Source organism: Apis florea, unplaced genomic scaffold (assembly GCF_048593485.1).
Source record: "Apis florea isolate Af1SG1 unplaced genomic scaffold, ASM4859348v1 contig_3326_pilon, whole genome shotgun sequence".
NCBI lineage: Eukaryota > Metazoa > Arthropoda > Insecta > Hymenoptera > Apidae > Apis > Apis florea.
In genome coordinates, this window is record NW_028256739.1 from 1497902 (window position 1) to 1517474 (window position 19573).

General features: G+C 38.1%; 1 protein-coding gene across 2 annotated transcripts in view; it reads right to left on the reverse strand.

Moving 5' to 3' along the window:
- knockout (Stork-head domain-containing protein knockout) overlaps positions 1-19573 on the reverse strand; it is a 112161-nt gene that overhangs the window by 80083 nt on the left and 12505 nt on the right. The gene's annotated exons all lie outside the window — the stretch shown is intronic.

Sequence of the window (19573 nt, forward strand, 5' to 3'; positions counted from 1 at the left end):
CGCGTTCTCCACGCTTCCTCTTCACGATCTGATGCGAGTATTGATATATTTTATTATTATTGTCGTTAGCCAAATGTGTGAAATTCAAATTCTCGATCGTTCGTTATTAGAAGTAATTTGTACATTGTTGTTGTAAAGACAAATGTAAAAATTAGATTGCTCGCTGTGATAACCGATACGTTAATCCCAATCATCGGTTGGACGATGGAAAGTGTTTCTCGGAAAATTCGTTGTTGAGAAGAGAGAGAGAGAGAAGGATGGTTTCGTGAGAAACGTTCGATGATTGGACGAGTGTATATAAGAAGAGGTAAAAGCGCGGTTCGTGATGAACACATATATCGCGGGAAGTGAAAACAAGCGCGTTGGCCGTTGTCGAGTGGATCGTTCAGAGAGTCACCTCTTAGTGTCAATCACTAGTGCCATTCACGGAGTCGAAGAAGCTTCCTCCAACACCTTTTCACATCAGGGACGTCAACGCCACGTGTTGCAACGAGTTTAAAACCCGTGTTACGATGCTTAAGCGTCCGGATAATATTTTCTATTCCCGTCGAAAAACTCGTTCCTGATCGAAATAATCGACAGGGAGTATTGAAGTTAGAAGGAGGAGTCCTTCTAACTTCTGGGGAACAAAGGGTAAACACCTGATATAGGGTGCAAAGTGTCGAACTACGTTTCTTGTTTAAATCGTTTCGATTGCAATTTGAATCGGGTTGAGTTCTCGAGAAGGATCTTTTTTAATTTCAGTATCTTACGTGGGGAAATTAATTAAGGAATCAGAAAATGATATGAGGACAATTGCTCGCGTTTGATATTTAAATATTTCGTTTAGATAAAATGTTATTTTAGATTTAATAAGATAAGAAACAGGTAATCACAAAAACTGCGTTGTATAATTAAGGAAGAGAAGATTCACAACAGAATCTCGCGTGGTTTGAATTGGTTTGAATCAAAGATAATTATATACCATCGAAGAAAATTATCCAGAAAAGAGGACTGTAACCTCTCCGTTCCCTCGCACAATATGTCAAACTGTGACATTTAACCACTTCATATCATTCTTGGTTGAACTTAGAAAAGGATTGGACGATTAAACAATTAATTGCCAGAAACAAATCTTCTCCAATAAAAGTTTCCACCTTCGATCTTTACTCTGGACTTCCATCGATGGCCAAAGGGCACGCTTTTAAATTTCTCGGACGAAATCCGGTGAAAAGCGACACTGCGCGGGGATATTTCCTTTAACGTCAGACCACATTGTTCGACGGTAGAGGCGCATTGTTCTCGACATTGTCGTGGCAGGTAGCTCTTGGAGGTAGTTCGTTTCCGTGGCGAGACGTATACTTTCTATCCGTCTCGGTGGACACGCGACTCGGTGCAGCGTGCCACAGTGTGTCCAGCTGCCGGACGACGCGTGCCTAAATGCAGGAAGGAAAGTGCAAAAGCCGAACCTTTTCTCCTGCGGCGAGCCGTCGTTCGATTGGAAATGCGTGCCTCGGTGCCTTTCTTTCTTTCTTTTTTCTTTTCGACGATGTGTCGAGAAGAGAAGATTGAAATATATTTTTCATGTGGAAAATATCATTGCAGATCTTCTTTTAAAATTTTTTAAGAAAGACATCGAGTCGAGTTAATTGGACGTTCATCAGAGATTTTGAGAAGAATACGTGAGCAACTTTATTTCGTAATTTCGCAGAAATGAGTTTTTCGAATTAAATTACGTTAAAATTGTAATTAATTTAAATTGATGATTTGCAGTATTGACGGGGCTCGATTTTTGCGGAATGTTGTTTGAAGAGAATGTAAGTTTGAAAAAGTTAATTGATTCGTGTGTAAACGAATCGATTAAATAGTATTGATTTAGATAGAATAAGATATAGAATTACAATTAGAAAAGCGGTGTTCGTTAAACACAAGCACGAATGGTAAAAGATGATTCAATGTAGTACGAGATATGAAATTAATGAGTTTCTGAAGGAGTGAGGTCAACGTTAATTGCTCGATCAAACAACTTTCTCCTATCTTTAATAATTTATGGAATATTTCAAAAGAAGAAGGATTACGTACGTCTCCCTAAATAGAATTTAGAACAAGGAAAATAAATAAATAAATAATTTTAAAAAAAGAGATTTTTTTTTTACGTTGTATCTTTAAAGCACTTAATTTTTCTACACGTTTATTTCTCTCCTAATTTCTGCATTTTTATTCTCTTTTATCCATATATAAATAAATAAATCAAGATTACATTGTATTTTTCAGCCCTCAATTTTTCTACACATTTATTTCTATTCCTTATGTTTCCGTATGTTTATTTTCTTTTATCCATATATAGATAAATAAATAAATGTCGAGATGACTACTGGTAGTAGCTGAAAATTTAAAATTCGGATCGTTTTACGAGCGGCTGACCTATTCTTCCACATGTCTGACGGATTTGTCACCGGGTTTACAGCGCTTGCGGTTATGGTAGTTAGATGACGAGGCTGGTTCTCCGCTCAGCTACCAGAGCATGGTGCTCGAATAGGCGTGTAACGAACGCCAGTTTCGAGAACAAAAGTTCATCATTTCTTGATCTTATTTTTAATCTGCTTTCTAAGATATTTGTCTATCCCTGTGTGTAATTATCACCATTGATTAAATCCAGCCGATTAAATAAGCGCAAGGTCGATCGGCTCGGATGGAAAGTCAAAGGTTGAGGATGAAAGCGAGGCGCAACCTTTGATTCCGTTCCAAACGTTTAATTGCTTGTGGGATATTTCTTAATGAAACGTGAAATTTCACCCGTAACGGGATGATATTATCGAAAGTTCGATCAGAAACAGACACGATCGGCGATGAAGAGGAAAAATTAATGGAATTTATTAATCACTGAATCTGGCCAAAGTTAATTCTCTTCACTCAATGCAGGTTTTTCGATAGAACGAACATTAAAATATATCCCAGATTGGAAAGAATAAGCACAATCTTTCGAGTTGAAAGAATTTAATTTTGATATTAAACTTGTTAAATAAATTCAAATTTCATACTAAATAATTTTTACGTGTAAGTTGGCTTTTTTAAATCTAAAACTAATCTAACTTTTGCCTCGTTCTGGTGTTACTTATCTTGTGAACTTCGACCTCATCCTATTTCCTTCATTCTTTATCTGGAACTTAAGATGCCCTTTATTTTCCTAGTTATGAAATTCTACGCACCATTCTTTCACAAGAATAGAATATTCGATCGCACAGATCTCAGACTCGGCTCGTAAATCAACGATATTCGTGATATTACACAATTTTTGATATTTCAATGATATAAAATGCCAATCTTGGAATCTGAATCGAATTCAGTCAGATTCGAAAATCTTTCGATCGGATTGAAGATAAAAAATCTTAAGTGTGTAATAAAAACAGAGACTTTACTCTTCGTTGGCGACGTAATCCAAGAAGGAATTTATTAGCGACGAAAAAAAAAAAATAATATATTCAACCGTGCAAATTCTTTTCTCGGTCTCGAGTTAAAATCCAGTTACGAAAGGTCAAATCGTTTCTTCCGCGTTACTCTTCACTTTATTACGCCGTAAATGGGCGAAGAAGGACGGGGAAGGACACCGTATAGATATACGTTGTAAGTTGGCCGTGTAGTGTGCCGTATCGTTCTATAATCTTCGTCTAATATTTTGCAACAGTGGAAGAAACGTGACCGTTTAGCGGGCCGCGCGGAGGTTTGATAAATCATCCTCAACGCAACGAATCGTAGCGCGCAACAACCGTGAACCGCAAGCCTCGCGAGTTTTCTGCGAGTATCGGTAACGAATCACCGTCGCGCGATAAAAATTCAAAGTTGAGACGCGAACCGCGCGTTTAAATAATTCAATGCAATTTGTTCTACGATTGAAAATTAGATCTTCACGCGAATTAATATCTTTTACGATATATATGAACACAAATTTTATTCGATATCTTACTTCACGATGTTTTATTCTGCATTCTTTTTTTTTTTTTCAGGATCGATCACGTTTTTGATTTACTTAAAAGAGTTAATTTTCCTCTCGATTCTTTCTATCCATTGTTCAATTTTATTCGATTTTAACTACTCATCCTTGGATTTGGTTATCTTCTTCTTTCCACTTGTGTTATATTATGACATTGCTTTATTATTATTATTCGTGTAATTGTAATACATATACGTCTTCCCATTCAAATTGACACGCTCCTTTTACGGAACGCGGCCGTTTTATGTAACCCCATGGACTCGTTACACCATGCAGCCATTTTTGGCGAGGAATTGCACAGCCGTCGTTAATTATTCTTCTCCTTTTCTTTTTTTTTTTTTTTGTTTTTTTTTAATTTTTTGGCACGTACACGCACGGCGGCGAGGTGTGGCGGCGAGGCGAGACGAACGGCGAGAATAAAATTGAACGGCGTTCCACTTAACGAAAACTTACGCCCCATAAAAATGAGAACCGGCTACGCGACAAATTTTCTCGGTCGATAAGGATACACCGGGCTTTTTGTATTGTATATATACCCGTCGGTAACGGCGTGTAACGATCATCCGGGCGGCGACGAAAGAATATTTTCTCTCGCGAGTTACGACCAATTCATTCCTCTGTTGCTTGAATTGTACATATAATCACGTTACGATCGTAATACCGTGTACTTTGAACCGAATTGAGGAAGCGATATTCGTAGCGAGACATTTGTATCGTGGTTGTAACACGACTCCGATATTGTTGAGGAGACAATAGTTCATTTGCCAAGATAAAATGTAATCTTTTTGGAGCAACCTAATAATTTAACTAGGTTTTAATCCCACTCGTTTTATCGTCCCAATGATTACACTGATGCACAATTGAATTTGTTATTTTATTACGTGACGGTAACTTTTAAAATTTTTCCTAATCGTATGAATCGTATTCGGTTAGATATCTTATCGAACAATGATTCGTGTATCTTAACAAGTTGTCGTCTGAAAATTACGAGATCGATATAAATAGTCAGAAAGTCAGAAATATTAGATATACGTTTGATTAAAATCTCCGCCATCATCCCCTCGTCGAACGAAGGCACAAGTCCGCTCGAGGATAAAACTTTTCGAAACACTTGCTGTTAAGAATTATTCTTCGTCGAGAGTGAAAATTATCGTCGAACAATCGAGGCGGCCGCCCTGAAAAATACCCTCGAGAGAATCAACTCTCCTCAATTTTACTTTCAAACGTTTGTGTTTATTCACGCCTGGAAGAAAGAAAAACTGTTGGACCGCCCGCGAGAAAGATCAGCTTTGTTTGACGGGAAGAGAGCCGGTTGAGAACCTTCGAGATTCAGGTTCTACCCGGTGCGCTGCGACCCGACAGAGCGAGGAGAGTCTTGGGTGGCATGAGAGTGCGGTGGTCGCGCCCTATGCTAACCTAACCTAACACAGCCTAAGATCTCCTTGGGCTCTTCTTGGCTAGATTCTCACCGCTCGAAACCGCATCGGTTGGACTTGTTTCCATAAGATCGTGGCGTACACACGGAGGACTTCGATCGAGCCGACTCACGTACAACCGTGGCTACTTACCGGCCTAACCTCGATTCTCACGAAGTCTCTTAGGTCTGTACGAGGCCAATGGGCAAAAACGTTAGTCGAGTGTTTTTTCGTTTCCTTGATACCGAAAACATTGCAACTGTTCTTTCTTTCTTCTTCCTCTTTTCCTTCTCTTTTTCCATCGATGAAAAATATCAGTTGTGGCGTTATCGATAAGTCTCTCTGTGGTAATCGTTCGAACAGTTATTATACAATAATATTCTGTTACTCGTAACTGTACTGTAGCGTCTATATTCGTAACAATGTAACAGCAATTTTCTCGCTGCGATAGAATTTAATTCGAAGTTGAATACTCTTATGTATAGTAAACGTGCACTTCCTATTATTTGTTGAAACGAAATTGAGAATAAGAGATTAAAAGAAATTAGGAAACGGTGAAAGCGGTACGAAATTGATAAAATTGCTTGTGTAATATTGGCGATAAAAAGAGGGAAGAGATTTCTTGATATGTTAAAAAAACAATTGTATTTGCTTATTTTCTGAAAATATAGAATTTATGTTCAATTATTCGAGTATTCGTAAATAATGATCAAAATTTATAAAAAAGACAGTATTGTGAATATCAGAAAAGAAGAAATATTCAAAAATCATTGGTCCTCTTATACCTGTTTCGATTCAGAGAAGGTTAGGATAGGTTCGGTTTTGCAAGTGAGGTTTCCAGGTAGTGCAAGTGATTTTTCGACTTGGATCGGAGTAGATTTATTTTAAGGGGCAACGGTTGGTTCCTTCGGGTCCTGAGCTGATTTGTTGCGCCCGATTCTTTCCTAAAGGAGTTTCGATTTCCGGCGACCTTGGGTTTCTGGTCCCGCACCAACACGTCGTGTTTCTTTTGGAGGGTCGTTGAATAATGGTTTAGGCAGCTGGTTCCCTTTTCGTGAAGAAAGTCTCGAGATTTAAAGCAGTTTCTTGGAACATTCTCTTCCAAGAATGGAATATACTTCTCAATGAAGGAGGATGTTGAACGTTTATTTTTTTAAATCGGTTTGCCGAAAGAGAAAAATTCTTGAATTATTCTCGCGTCCAATTTTAATCTCAAAAATTCAAGGAACCTATATATTTTAAAAACGTTCGTTTCCTATCGAAGATACAAAAATAAATACAAAAACAGCGAATAATTTTAAAAATTTTTCATGCGTTTAACAAAATATTCTAGATTCAGGAATTCACAAACACGTTTATCTTATACGCATCTTTTCACGAGACAAATATTCACAACACATGTTTTCCAAATTTTCCTCAACTCCTTAATTTCCTTAGTTTAATTATAGAAATAAGGATCGATCACCTTAGCAATAATCTCTTTCAATAGTCGAATAGAAAAACGTGATATTTTACACTTCTCCATAAGAAATTGTTGTTTATCCCGTATCCAGTGGATCGTGGCGGCATTGTTCCGTGAAAAATTGATTCGTCGATTAATCGATTTTCAACGGTCTCGTGGGACGAAGGGGGCAAAGGTGATGACGCTTAGGACAATCGTGAGAGTACAATGTTTCGCGGCTGGCAAGAATATGGCGTAAAGATTCACGATGAAACTCTTCTTCCAGCCAGATCTTTGATCTTGCACGATCCACCGACCTAATTAATGGTATGCGGGTCAGCCGCGGCAATAATTGAGGGAACCGGATGCGAACGAATCTCCACGTGTTATCATTCAAATATCTTACGCTGCTTCTTCTTTCTTCTACCTCGCTCGCTGTGACGATGCACAACTTAGATTCTAATCACGTTACCTACGAATGGTAATTTAGTAGCTGAGGCAGAGCGGGATTATAACTTTTTTCTTTCTTTCACTTTGGTTTGATCGTATATATTTGTAAAGTGGTGGAAGATTCTCTCTCGTCGAAATGATATATATATATATATACATAAATCTCGAAATTGTGAAGGCTCTTTCTAATTTTACCGACTCGAATTACGATTTCATTTAAATTCGATACACATTAAAAACATTTGATCGATTGTTTTCGATCGTGTTCATATTTTTATTTCCCAATCAAAATTTCAATTCAGCTTCAACGCGTTATTAATTATTCAATCACATTTCTTAATTAAGTTTATCTTAATCAGCTTTCTTGAAAATTGTTACGGACAATTTTTTATCAAATGTCGCGTTAAAACTTGTATAAAAGGAAAAAGATATTGAACGTCTCTTCGTAATAAAGCAATCGATGAAACGTGTGCACGATCGTGTCATATTCGAATCAATTATAAACTTAAAATTGACGCGCAATAAATATTACTTGCCTATGCGTATAAATATTTAAGAATCCATTCCGTGTTTCCATAATAAGAAACACACTCTTGCTCGATTACGCCAAATAGATCCTCCGCCTTGTTTCGCTAAACAAATAATTTGAAGAAAAAGAAAAATCGGTAAGAAAAAAAGTAATGGAGAGTTGAAACGAAGGAAAAGCGAAATTTAGAGGCGGTGAACATCGCGGAAAAATGGAGGAGGAAGGGGAGGATCGGGGCGATAAACTCTGGGACGGGTAACAAGTTATGAAACGTGATTTGCATGCGACCGAGATTCGCGTGTCGGTGCCTCGAGTTGGGCGGCGAAACCAGTCCTGAACTGGATTCCATCCGAATTCGGGGCCATGGTCCGGCCTCTGGGACGGATCCGCTTTCGATCATCCTCGATCATCGTCGAAATTGGCGCGTTGAAAAGGAGGTGTACGCTCGTCGATGGAAATCAACTGTTTAGAGTTGGCAAATTTTGGCAGGAGAAATTGGATCCGTGCCAGTGTTTGAACGTATAATGCGCCCGCATCGCGTCAAACGTTTGAAACGCCGAGTGAAAAGGTTGCGAGAGACGCATTGCGGAGGAACGAATCGCACGGAGGCCGCCAGATTCGAGGTTAATTATTCGATCGAGCCACTGTCTTTCACCTTTTCTTATTCATCATTCCCACAATTCGTATAATATATTTTCCACTATTCAATTAGAAATTAGTGATTAATAATAATTAGATATGCATCATAGGAGAATGATTAGAGTCTCAAATTTAATGTTAATTCTACGCGAGTCTCGTTTTTGGATCCCCTTTTTTTATTTTTGCTGATTGTTTTAATAGATACTTGATTGGATGAACGATCGTGTGACAAAATATCTTGGGATTTTTTCAAATTTCGTTGAGAAGTAAAATTTTAATAATAAAATTCTATAGCGAGAAAATCTTTTGAGAAAGAGAAAAATAAGAGAATTCTTAATGCCTATTCTTTCTCGTAGATTAATTCCATTAATTTCACTCGAAAACGGAAGCAAAAACGCGAGACTGAATGCAAGATTCCCCGGAAGTTAATGATAGAGTCTGGACGGGTCGCTTCTTTCGTCCGTTTCTTTCCTTATCTCCACTTCATTCCAGAAGTTGCTTGAAAATGTTTCCAAGTAACGAGAAGTCGCGATACTGGGATTTTAATCGTCTACTTTAATCCTGAAGAGTCTTGAACGTGTCTCCTCTTGCTGCAGTAGTTTTATCCGCCTGAGATTGAATCCAGACGCTTATACAGGCTTAACTTTTTACGAAATAATCGTAGAGCTACGTGTAAACCCAAATTTACGGTCCATGTTAATAAATTTATGCCAATATGACTAAAATTCGGTTTCTTTTGGAACCAAGCACCGTCCTTTAGAAATGACAAAGCATCTGCAAGTTTCATTTTGATAATTTATCTGTTTTCTTCTAAAGATCTTCGATCTTCAAAAGTAAAAGTCAGGATGCTGGTCGAATAATGATCCGTTGACAGTTTTATTCCATTCAGAAGTTCGCTTTAACGTCTCATTTCTCAAGAATCGGTGAGAATCTGTGGCGCCAACATCGTCTTTTCCATTTCCAAGGATTCTCGTTTCCAAGGATTGCGATATTAAACTGGGCAAAAGTTGGAATATCAAAACTATACGTTTCGAACGTAAAACTTTCATTTTAAGAAAGTTTCAATGGGTGCAATGATGACGATCACCAGTTTGGAAATCGACTGTTGCCACCCCTCTCGCTCGATCGAACTTCAGAAGTTGCAGAGTTCGAAATTGATGGAGCAATACGTTGGATAGGTCGGTTAGATCCAGATGAAATCACGAGCTGGTTAATGGGCACAATGGAAATCGAGGCGTGCAGGAGGAACGACAAGAGGGAAACAAAGTGGCGCTTGTCTCTCTGCCCGTTGAAAGACCGTAATGGCCGCCTGTAACAAAGCCAGTTCTCGCAATCAAGTTTATATGGGAGGTTGTCGTTGCGTAAAGGAGAAGGAAACACAGGCAGAGATATTCAAGAGGTATAACGAGAGGAAAGCTGCATCAGAAGACGGAAATTCTCTCGATCTCTAGGATTCTCATTGTGAAATCTCTTTATATCCAGTTTTTAAATGCAATACACATTTTCCTACGAATTCGTATTTGAGCGAAAAATTATTATTAAATAATTAATCTTCCTCTTAAATTCCTCTTATTAATCTTCCCCTGTAAAATCAAATTTGATTTAAAATCGTGGTATCTTTTACACGCATAAGTAAAAACTTATTGTATTTTCGCCTCGATATTCGAAGAATTATAAGAATAAACGTTTGGCATTTATTTAATAATAAAACAAACTCGAATCTTTTTCCTTGTTGTCGATGGAAAAAAGTAAACTTAGCATTAGCCTCGAGAGAGAAATTAAAACACATTGGGGCGTGGCTATCGTTTTTGATTGTACAAACACCGTGGATCTTTCGATACTCCAGATTGGAAACGCTCGTTGGAAATATTCTGGTCGGGGAGTATAATGAACAGTTCGCGTTGCAGATCGCGAGCACGATGTTTCGTGAAATCGATGAGCAAGCAGGAAATAATAAGGCATAACACGCGTGCGCGAAGGGAGCTGGGCTTTGTGGCCTCTGTTATCTACGGTAAAAATCGGTAATGACTTTTTGATAGAAGCACGGTTACGTTCCCACGACAACGGCGATATAATTACTTAATTGCGCGACACCGGAGCCAGGATCCAGAAAGGAAGACGACGACGATTTCAATCTCGTACGATGATCCCTGATGCTTGTGTCCATTGTTATTATCCGTTCCTCTTTTCTCGTGGGTTCGATGATCCTCCTCTCCCCCCCCCCTCCCCCCGCCCCTCGTTATTCTGTTATCTTCTCTCGTTATCTTGTTCCTTGCCTCTGTTTAAATTAGTTTTCTTAAGAAACAGGATAATATTTCAAACATTCGTCCATGTGTTGTTCAATCTATTACAAACTGTGTACATGATGATTGCATCGAAGAAGTTGGACAAGGGAATAGAGAATGAAGACGGGCGATCATTGTTCACATTTTAAAGAAAATACATGGAATATTATCGAAAAAATTTTAGTTGTCATGTGTTGTACGAAGAATAAAAAAGATAAGAAAGTATTTATAGATCCATAGATAATATTCTGTACTTGTTCACTTGTGAATTACGTCAATGTCGAAGGGGAGCGTAGTATAAACGAATCGAATCTCCCTCCTCTCACCATCGTTCAAAAACACCATCTGTCCGCGTGAAACGTACAGACTCGCCACCAACCCCTTCGCGGGAAGATAGCGCAGCACCCTACAGAGAGAAGGACAGGAGTTAAACGAGCTGGCACGGTTAACAACGGCACGCGTGTGGCAAGAAAAATGAGAGTAACGGCACGATTCGTATGGAATCATATGTGACTGTGTAAGCCTCGTTCTCGGCCTGTGTATAGTCTACATTTCGATCCTCCCCTCTATGAATCTCCGGGGCTTAAAGGGATCCTTTCATATTGGGACTCGTGTACACATTGCTCGACCGGACACGTGGGGGATTTTCTCTCTGCCATATTGCATCTCCTCTTTGAAAAACTTTACGACGCGCTTTTAATCGATTTGGTTATCACCTGGCTTAACGTCCAGTAAAAGTTAAATCATACGGTATTAGCAGAGCTCTCTCTCTCTCTTTCTCTCCTCGATATATCTTTATATTTTTAGTATTTGTAGTAAGTTGTTACAAGTGTCGTGGTTTAATTTAAGAAAGTTACCAATCAAGTAACAGCAGTTCCTAGAATGTAATAATAAAATGTAGGATTTTATTAAGCAGCAAAAGATTAAACTATTTCAGAGGACAAATAATTTTGCTTGTTGAAAAAAATAGCAGAGACTTTTGGAAATTTTATTTAATTGGTAATACGTATGTATTTAACTGATTCAATCCATTCAATTCGTTAATTGTGATCGATGTAGTTTAAATTAAGTAAAGAGGAGTAGTTAGGATAGAGATGCATTTAAGAATAGAACTCTTAGGGGTTTAGGATATTTCTTTTTCTAGAAACTGTATATTATCTAATAAAATTAAGAATTGTTCCACGTGACAACATTGATTTATTCGATTGATCGATGATTTAACAATATTTATATTAATTTAAAAAGCCAAATAGCTCAATAGCAGTTTGATATTCTGAATGAAAAAGGGGATACTATGTAATTCTCTTCGTTTTCTCTCTAGATGGAATTTATTAATTATAGTTATTTTTTTTTTCTTTCTCTTAACGCATAAGATTTAGATATTAGTCTTAGACTGTTCGAAAATACTTCTTTCAATTCTTCTAATTTAAAGTAAATAAAAAATGAAAAAGAGATTAATCTCTATAATTCAATCGTTTCGAAAACATCGAAACACTTATACTCTCGCTCAGAGTTTGCTCGAGGAATGCAAACATTCGAATATATGTGCGTGTACGCATATTCCACGTTCCTTGGCGATGGTAGGGTCGATTTCGTGTGAAAATAAACGGTACGGCACGTTGGTCGAAAGTATTTCGAGGCTTTCCTCTATAAATATACGCGTATGGGTACGCGTATAGCACCTTGCGCTCCACTCCACGTGGAGTTATCCGTCCGCATCCGGAAGTCCAGCGTATTAATAGAAACGCCGGCCTTGAGAGCCTTTAAACCCCTCCCCGGCTCATCTTACTCATTAATTATCCCGCGCGCAATTGTTTGTAAATGTTATCGGCTCCTTTACAACATGTCTCTAATGAGAATTGGCTCGAAGATTGGGTGATTTTTTAACGCGATACCGTTAATGGATGGATTTATTTTTTTCTTTTCTCTCGACGAATACACGTTAATTACAACAAGGAATTAGATACTTCAGGTATTGATCACATATTGTAAACAATACAATTATCAGAATTAATCTTGTCCAAAATCTTATCAAACTTTATCAGTATATAAAACTGAATCATATATTTCATCGATCTAAAGGACACATCTCGCAAACTCTTACATTTTACAAGAATGCATTCGTTACTTAACCCTTTGCGCTCCAATGGTGACTCTCAGGCATCACTCGGTGTAATGCGATAACTCCACAGGTGACTCTCCATTTGGATTGATGCAGCAATTTGAACGGCGACAATATTTATTTATGTTTAATTCTTTAAAAATATAGCTCTTATAAAGTATGGAATAATACACCATCAAATGGTTAAATTTTTTTACCTAAAATTAGATCGTGATCGAACTACATATTCGACGTTAGTCCCAGTTTGACTGTCGTGGCGATAGAAATATTATTTTCATGGATAAGTATGGAATATTGTGAATGAAATTAGTTCAAGTGGAGATGAGTTTGATATTATTAAATAACGAAATTATTTCTATTCGTTAAGAAATTGACAATAAGGAGATAAGTGATAAAAATTGAGATACAATAGAAGAAGATGAAAAATAAGCATGTTATTGTAAGTATTGCTTGTAACGATATTTCATTGTGATATTCGACAAACCGAGGATGCTTCTTAGTAATTACTTTATTATTAAACAACGTCGCACAACATAGATTTTTAATATTCGATAAATTATCTTCCTTTATACGTAAAGATAGATAAAATATTAAAATATAAAAGTTTTGTACGTTAATTCGTGCGTGAAATCATTTTAAGAATCGTCTGGAGTTGTTGGTTCGCCCAATCGAATATATAACTTCGAAAATAATAATTAATCTCCATTTCTCCAATTTCCAAACCACTTCTCACTTTACCTCTTTCAAACAGTGTATCGTCAGTCGAGCAGTGTATCATCTCTAAATAAGTATAGAAGGGCAAGTATAGAAAAAGGAAATTCTAAACAAGAAGACGCTTATTTCATCTTTCCTGTTCCATCTCTTCCATCCTCAAACAATCACGGTTTACAATTACTATTGCTCGTGGAGCGATCGATACCGATCTCCTATTTCATTACACGCGTTACATATCCACGTAATATTCCGATGCAGGGGATAAACAAGGGGTCAAATTCTAAAAACTAAGAAGGATCGCGTGGCGACAACACACACGACCTCGTCTCCTCTTCCGTGAAACCGCAACGGCGTCGAAACGGGGGGGCCCGTTAGGATCGGTCAGGTGCACACGTGCACGGGGCTTTCGCATTATCTATTCGTGGGCGCACACGGCCTATGGGAAAATTCAGCGGCTGTGCAGACGCGGCTGGGGCGGGCCAGGACCGTTAGCAGGCTTCAAGGATATCCTGTGTCGCGTGCAAACGAGCCGCGTGAATTACCTTACGTGGTAGAGCCTATCCGCGCAGAAAGGATCGCCCAAGGATTACCGGTAGTCAATGGCCGACCATCTTTTTCCCGACCGGTTTCCAGCGCGCTTCTTCCGCGCGCGGAGAAAATGGTTCGATCGGATCCCTCCCCCCTCCCCGCGCTTCCCAGAAATTTGAAGAATTACGAACGCTGTTATTCTCGAATTTTTTTTCGAGGTGTTTTTCGAACGTTTCTCTTGTTTCTCTTCGATCTGGTGAATTATTTATGCGCTCGTTGGAAGTAAAAAGAAAGTGGTCCAAATAACAAGCTTTTTTTTTGAATCTAAATTTAACGCAGTTAAATTTTCTAGTGGTGAATAATTTTAACGATTCCATTTATTCTGAAGAAGATAGGTAACGATTCAAATTCAAATACTGTTATTACTGAATTGAGTGAACTGTCGGTTTTTCTAAATAATAAAAAGGTGCAATACGTAAAGAGAAATTGATCGAGAGAGAGAGAGAGAATAGATAATGTTGGTGCGATAGAAGAGCGAAGGACAGGGCGTAAATCTTTCGTCGAGTTGTTTAGCACTTGAGATGAAGTTGCGAGATACCATAATGCTAAATCGCGAGGTTGGAATTCGAAAAAATTTTAGATATCTTTATTAAATAGGGTGTGGTGTGGTGTCGAGTTGGTTGCCTAAGGAAAGGTGAACGCGAGATGTCATAATCTTCGACCTATATATATATATATATATATATATGAGAAACATTGGAACGAACGTTTGCAAAAGATTGATACGAAAGATCAGATCAGACGAACACGATAATATCGGTTAATATTTATAACATATTCGAGATCGATTTGTCACGGTTTTATGACGCGTCACTAATTACCAGACAATCGGTGTGCACGATGACTTATTGTCGAGGAATGAGAAACACGATATACGTACATAATCGAAGACTATTTTTTTATATCCTCTTCCTTTATCTCTTTCGAAAAAAAATAAATAATCTTGAATCATCCTTGTTTCTTATTTCCGGAGAATCGTTAAAGATCTCGATCGAACAATTTAAAGCATTGTATAACGATCTTTTAAATTATTGTCTTATAAATTAGCGTCTTTCGTCTACTATTGTCCAGAGTTGGATTATTTTTAACATACTTTTAACATTTTTATATAAAAGTCGATCAAAAATAAAATTCGAATATCATTTTTTCAATGAATATGATTGGCGTGTCGCATAACAGTAGCCAATAATTAAACAATTATCCAAATATCGATCCTCCATAATATATCTGTTTATGATTGCACAGATAACTATTTACACGATATTTATTTATTTTATTATACGTATACAAGAAGCATAAAGCCTCCTTAATTCAACACTTCGAATATCAAATGATCATTTCTTTCTGTAGCTATCAACGTATCACTTTGTCTTCCGAGTACAAATCGCAAAAGTTTATGCAAATCATCATACATCATTATTTTGGGCACAGCAGTTGTCGAGCGACAACTTTCATCACCGGTTATTACCCAACTTCCTTGTTGTTCCGGCCTCGTGAACAACGCTCATAACATTCTTCGTTATTACTAATTATTCCCAGCTTTGACACGAACCTCTTTATTACGTCAACGTCAATACCGACGCGTGCTACACACTCTGACCTTTGTAAAATGCAGCACTGTCGGCCGCGTTTAAGCGCTGCAGCGATAGAAAAACTAGTTTTCGATACGCAACCGTGTCAAGTAGGAAAGCCGCAATGCGACGTGACGTCATTTCTGAAAAGAACAACCTCGTCCTGGCAATATATATATATATAAGCTGTATCGTTGCTCCGTTTTTTTATTCATGACCTCGAGCTGATTAACCGATGCTTATCTAATAACGCCTCTCGGCCATCGAGTTTTCTAAAATATAGACGAGGGAGAGAAACTTGGACTCCTCCGAGCTATCCTTTTACCGGACAGACATTCGTGTAAAGTGTACTTTACGGATAATAAGGTGGGATCGTAGTTGATGGAAAACATTGCGCTCTTAAATACGTCGCGTGTTTTCCTCGTGCGTGTCTACTGTTAAAAAAATAAAGATCTCGACTCGGTTATCCGATTGTTTCGTATGTCTTCTAACCTGGTGCAACATGGAGATGTTAATGGCAACTTTTCAATTAACAATCTTAATTCTCATGAAATTAATAGAAGATGAATAAGCAAATTAAAAAACGACAATACTCTTCAACTCTATCCCCAAGTAAGTGAAGCGAGAATTTCTTAAGTAAAGGTAAAATTAAATCAATGAGCTTAGAATGTACAAAATCAATTCAACACTTTTCCTCCCTGTTTAATAAAATATCGTATATACCCATTTTAATCGAATTTAATCCCTTCCCCTTCGAACGATTAATCGCCTGCCGTTTCAAATATTTAAAAAGCTGGCCACCTACTACATTGTCATTACATCCTTCCTTCACCCCCATTTTCAACCCCTATTTTCGCGACTTACCGACTTACTTGCGCCGCTTTTACGGAGGGTTGTCAATCGGATCGTTGCTCGCCCCCTGAAAAGAAACGAGGCTCGACAGCTGAAAGAAGTCCCTCGTTCTCAAAACTCGACTCTATTTTTTTTTTTTTTTTTTGCCGTTGAAGAGAAAGCATGAAATTCGAGCGAGGCCTTCCCCCTCGAGGAACGTGGGTGTTTCGCACGCGTTGAAACAAATCGCTGGGCGACAAGCCGCGCGAATCGCATCCACACCTTCTTGAACGCTTTTACTTTTTACGGGGAAACCGGCTTTTCGAGCGCGCTTAGTTAGAAATCGCGATTACACAGGAAACAGCATCGGTAAGCAACGGAACGAAACTTTCTTTTCGAGCGTTGATTTTTTTGTGCGATTGTATTGTGGGTGGTCGACTTGTGGCAGGGTGTCAATCACGGTAAAAGCTACGTGATAATTTCGCTACGATAATTTGGGGAGAGAGAAAAAAAAAAAATTAAAATCATATATCTGTTGAAAGAGATGGAAACAAAATTTGATATACGCAAAATATTAATTATTGTTAAGTTATTAGGCGATTTTAGATGAGTTAGATGAAGTGAGATGGATGGATAGAGATAGAAGATAGCTCGATTCTTTAGGATTGATCGTTCAAAGGTGGCCTATGAATATAATATTAACATCTTACGGAATGGACGAATTGAGAGGGAATGTATTGTACGTAAATCGGTGTGCAAGAAGGAGATCAATTTCAGCGGTTGAATTCGAGTGAATTGTGCGTTCGAAGGGAAAGTCGGGAAGGAATTTCATTATGTCGACCGAATTTTTTTCCGCTTTGCAAATGGAAAATTTGTTATATTGGAGAAAACTTTTTTTCGGTTTACACGCTCTTTCAATTATCTAGCTTTTAGCTTGAATATAATTAAATATCTAAAAGTGGAAAATTAGTTTTATTTTTGCAATAAAAATATTCGAATATTTTATCTCAAGTAAACGATATACATTTTCATCTCTTCGAGTGTATACCAATAACACAAACTAATTTACAATATCCTGAATCGTATTACTTTCTATCAAGAAAACCATCTTTATCTCTTAAATTATAACTTCCATCCAATACACTCGAATACAAATAAGTCCAGATAAATTATATATACATACACTAAATATTCCTGTATCATACAAATAATCACATTTCAATGTTCTTCAACATCCCAATTCAACCGCACAACGTCTACTAAAAATACCTAACTGAAACGTGTGAATATATTAATTACGCACATACATCACGCAATATCTTCTTCTCTCCAATATATTTTATACTAATACTCTATATGTATAATACAATTCCATTCTACTATTCTTGTTATTTGATTGGTAATACGAGTGCAAAGGGTTGAATCTCTATGTTCCAAAGGTAGAAAGTCGCAGGGTATGATAGAAAAGCCGTTCTGTTCATTCCGCGAAGAGGTTTTACGAACGAAGTTGGCGAGTCCAAGTTACGGTTTACGCGCGTGACAGGAAGGCGCGCGTGCAACCGGGCTGTCAAGGGTCGCGTACCTCGACTTCCGGCGCGATGAACGCGGCCGGAGATGGCTGTAAATCCCCACGAATTACGTATAAATAACCGGGAACGCGACAATCGAGCTCTGGCAAATTTACGGCTCGAGTCGTTTCCCTCAGATTTTCGATGAAAATGTGGCCGTGGAATCGATCCGTAAATCATCCGTTCTCGTCGAATTTATGAGGGGCGCGATGAAAAGGCGGAAGAAAGTAAACGGTGGGGGATGAATTGTTGTGAGCGATTATTTTTCACAAACTAAACTCCCCTTTCCTTTTAATTAAAGCCTGGCTGACGATGAAAAATAAATTTTATTTATTTAATTCATTTGTCGTTTCTTCTTAAATAATCAATGACTAGAAAAAGACGGGGCACATTGTATCCCATAAAGTATGGTACGTGGATTTCCTCGTAAATTTTCGAATCGTGGAAAGAGTGGGATTCGATCGCCCGGAAATGGAGTTCGCGTGGCGACTTCTTGCCGTGGCGCATAATTTACCGGTTAAGCGCGGTTCTCGTAGAAAGTAAGGGAATCGAATAGCCGATTTGCCTGCGTGTCGACGTTCTGAAAGCTTCTCGCGAACGCGTGCCACGCGATGACTTCCTTTTGCGCGGAAACGGGTTTAACGGACTCCTCGAGCGGGTTCGAGAATTGCCTTTCACGTTCTGTACAAACGATGCTCGAAAATCGAGTGATTTCGATTCGTGTTTGGAAACTGTAACGAGAGCTTCTCAAATATCGAGGAAAGGAAAATTCTCTGGTTGATCGGTGTTTCCATATTTTTCGAACATCGTTTGAAACAATAAATAGAAAATATAAGTGCAAAAGTGGCATTAAAAATGAAGTTTTATTTTTTATTTAATTTCACGTCACGTGTATTCTTCTCGTTTAAGTCTTTTTCACAAGTGCATAGACTATCTCGCGATTTAGAAACGAAAGACAAGTTGACACACAGGATGAGGTGCCTAGGCTTTTTGTTTTAATGCGAAATCTAATTTGCGACGATTCGTTACGGATGAAAATGGAAAATTATTCGATGAAAAGATTTTATTGGAGGATTAAATGTAAACGGAGGATGTTAAAAGAAAGGAGATCGAGATGCAGAACGAGAAGGACGTATTCCATAATTAATATCGTAAATCGAATTTGCGCAGGGAAAACAAAGAAACTCTCGCGAGAAGTGTCTCGAATGTTAACGATAATTAATATTTTATTTCAATATTCAAAGACGGGGCACTCAATTCGAACGGATCCGTGAAAAGAAGTTCGACGCGCGTTTTACACGTTCAAAGTGCAAAACTGAACGCGCTTCACAGAGATTATTTTACAGGCGCAAGTTTACAAGGCACTTTTTGCCAGCTTTCGACTCTTCTTGCCCAGTTTCTGTTAGCCTATAATTCCGAAACGGTCCGCTCGAGGTAATAACTTTCAATAACA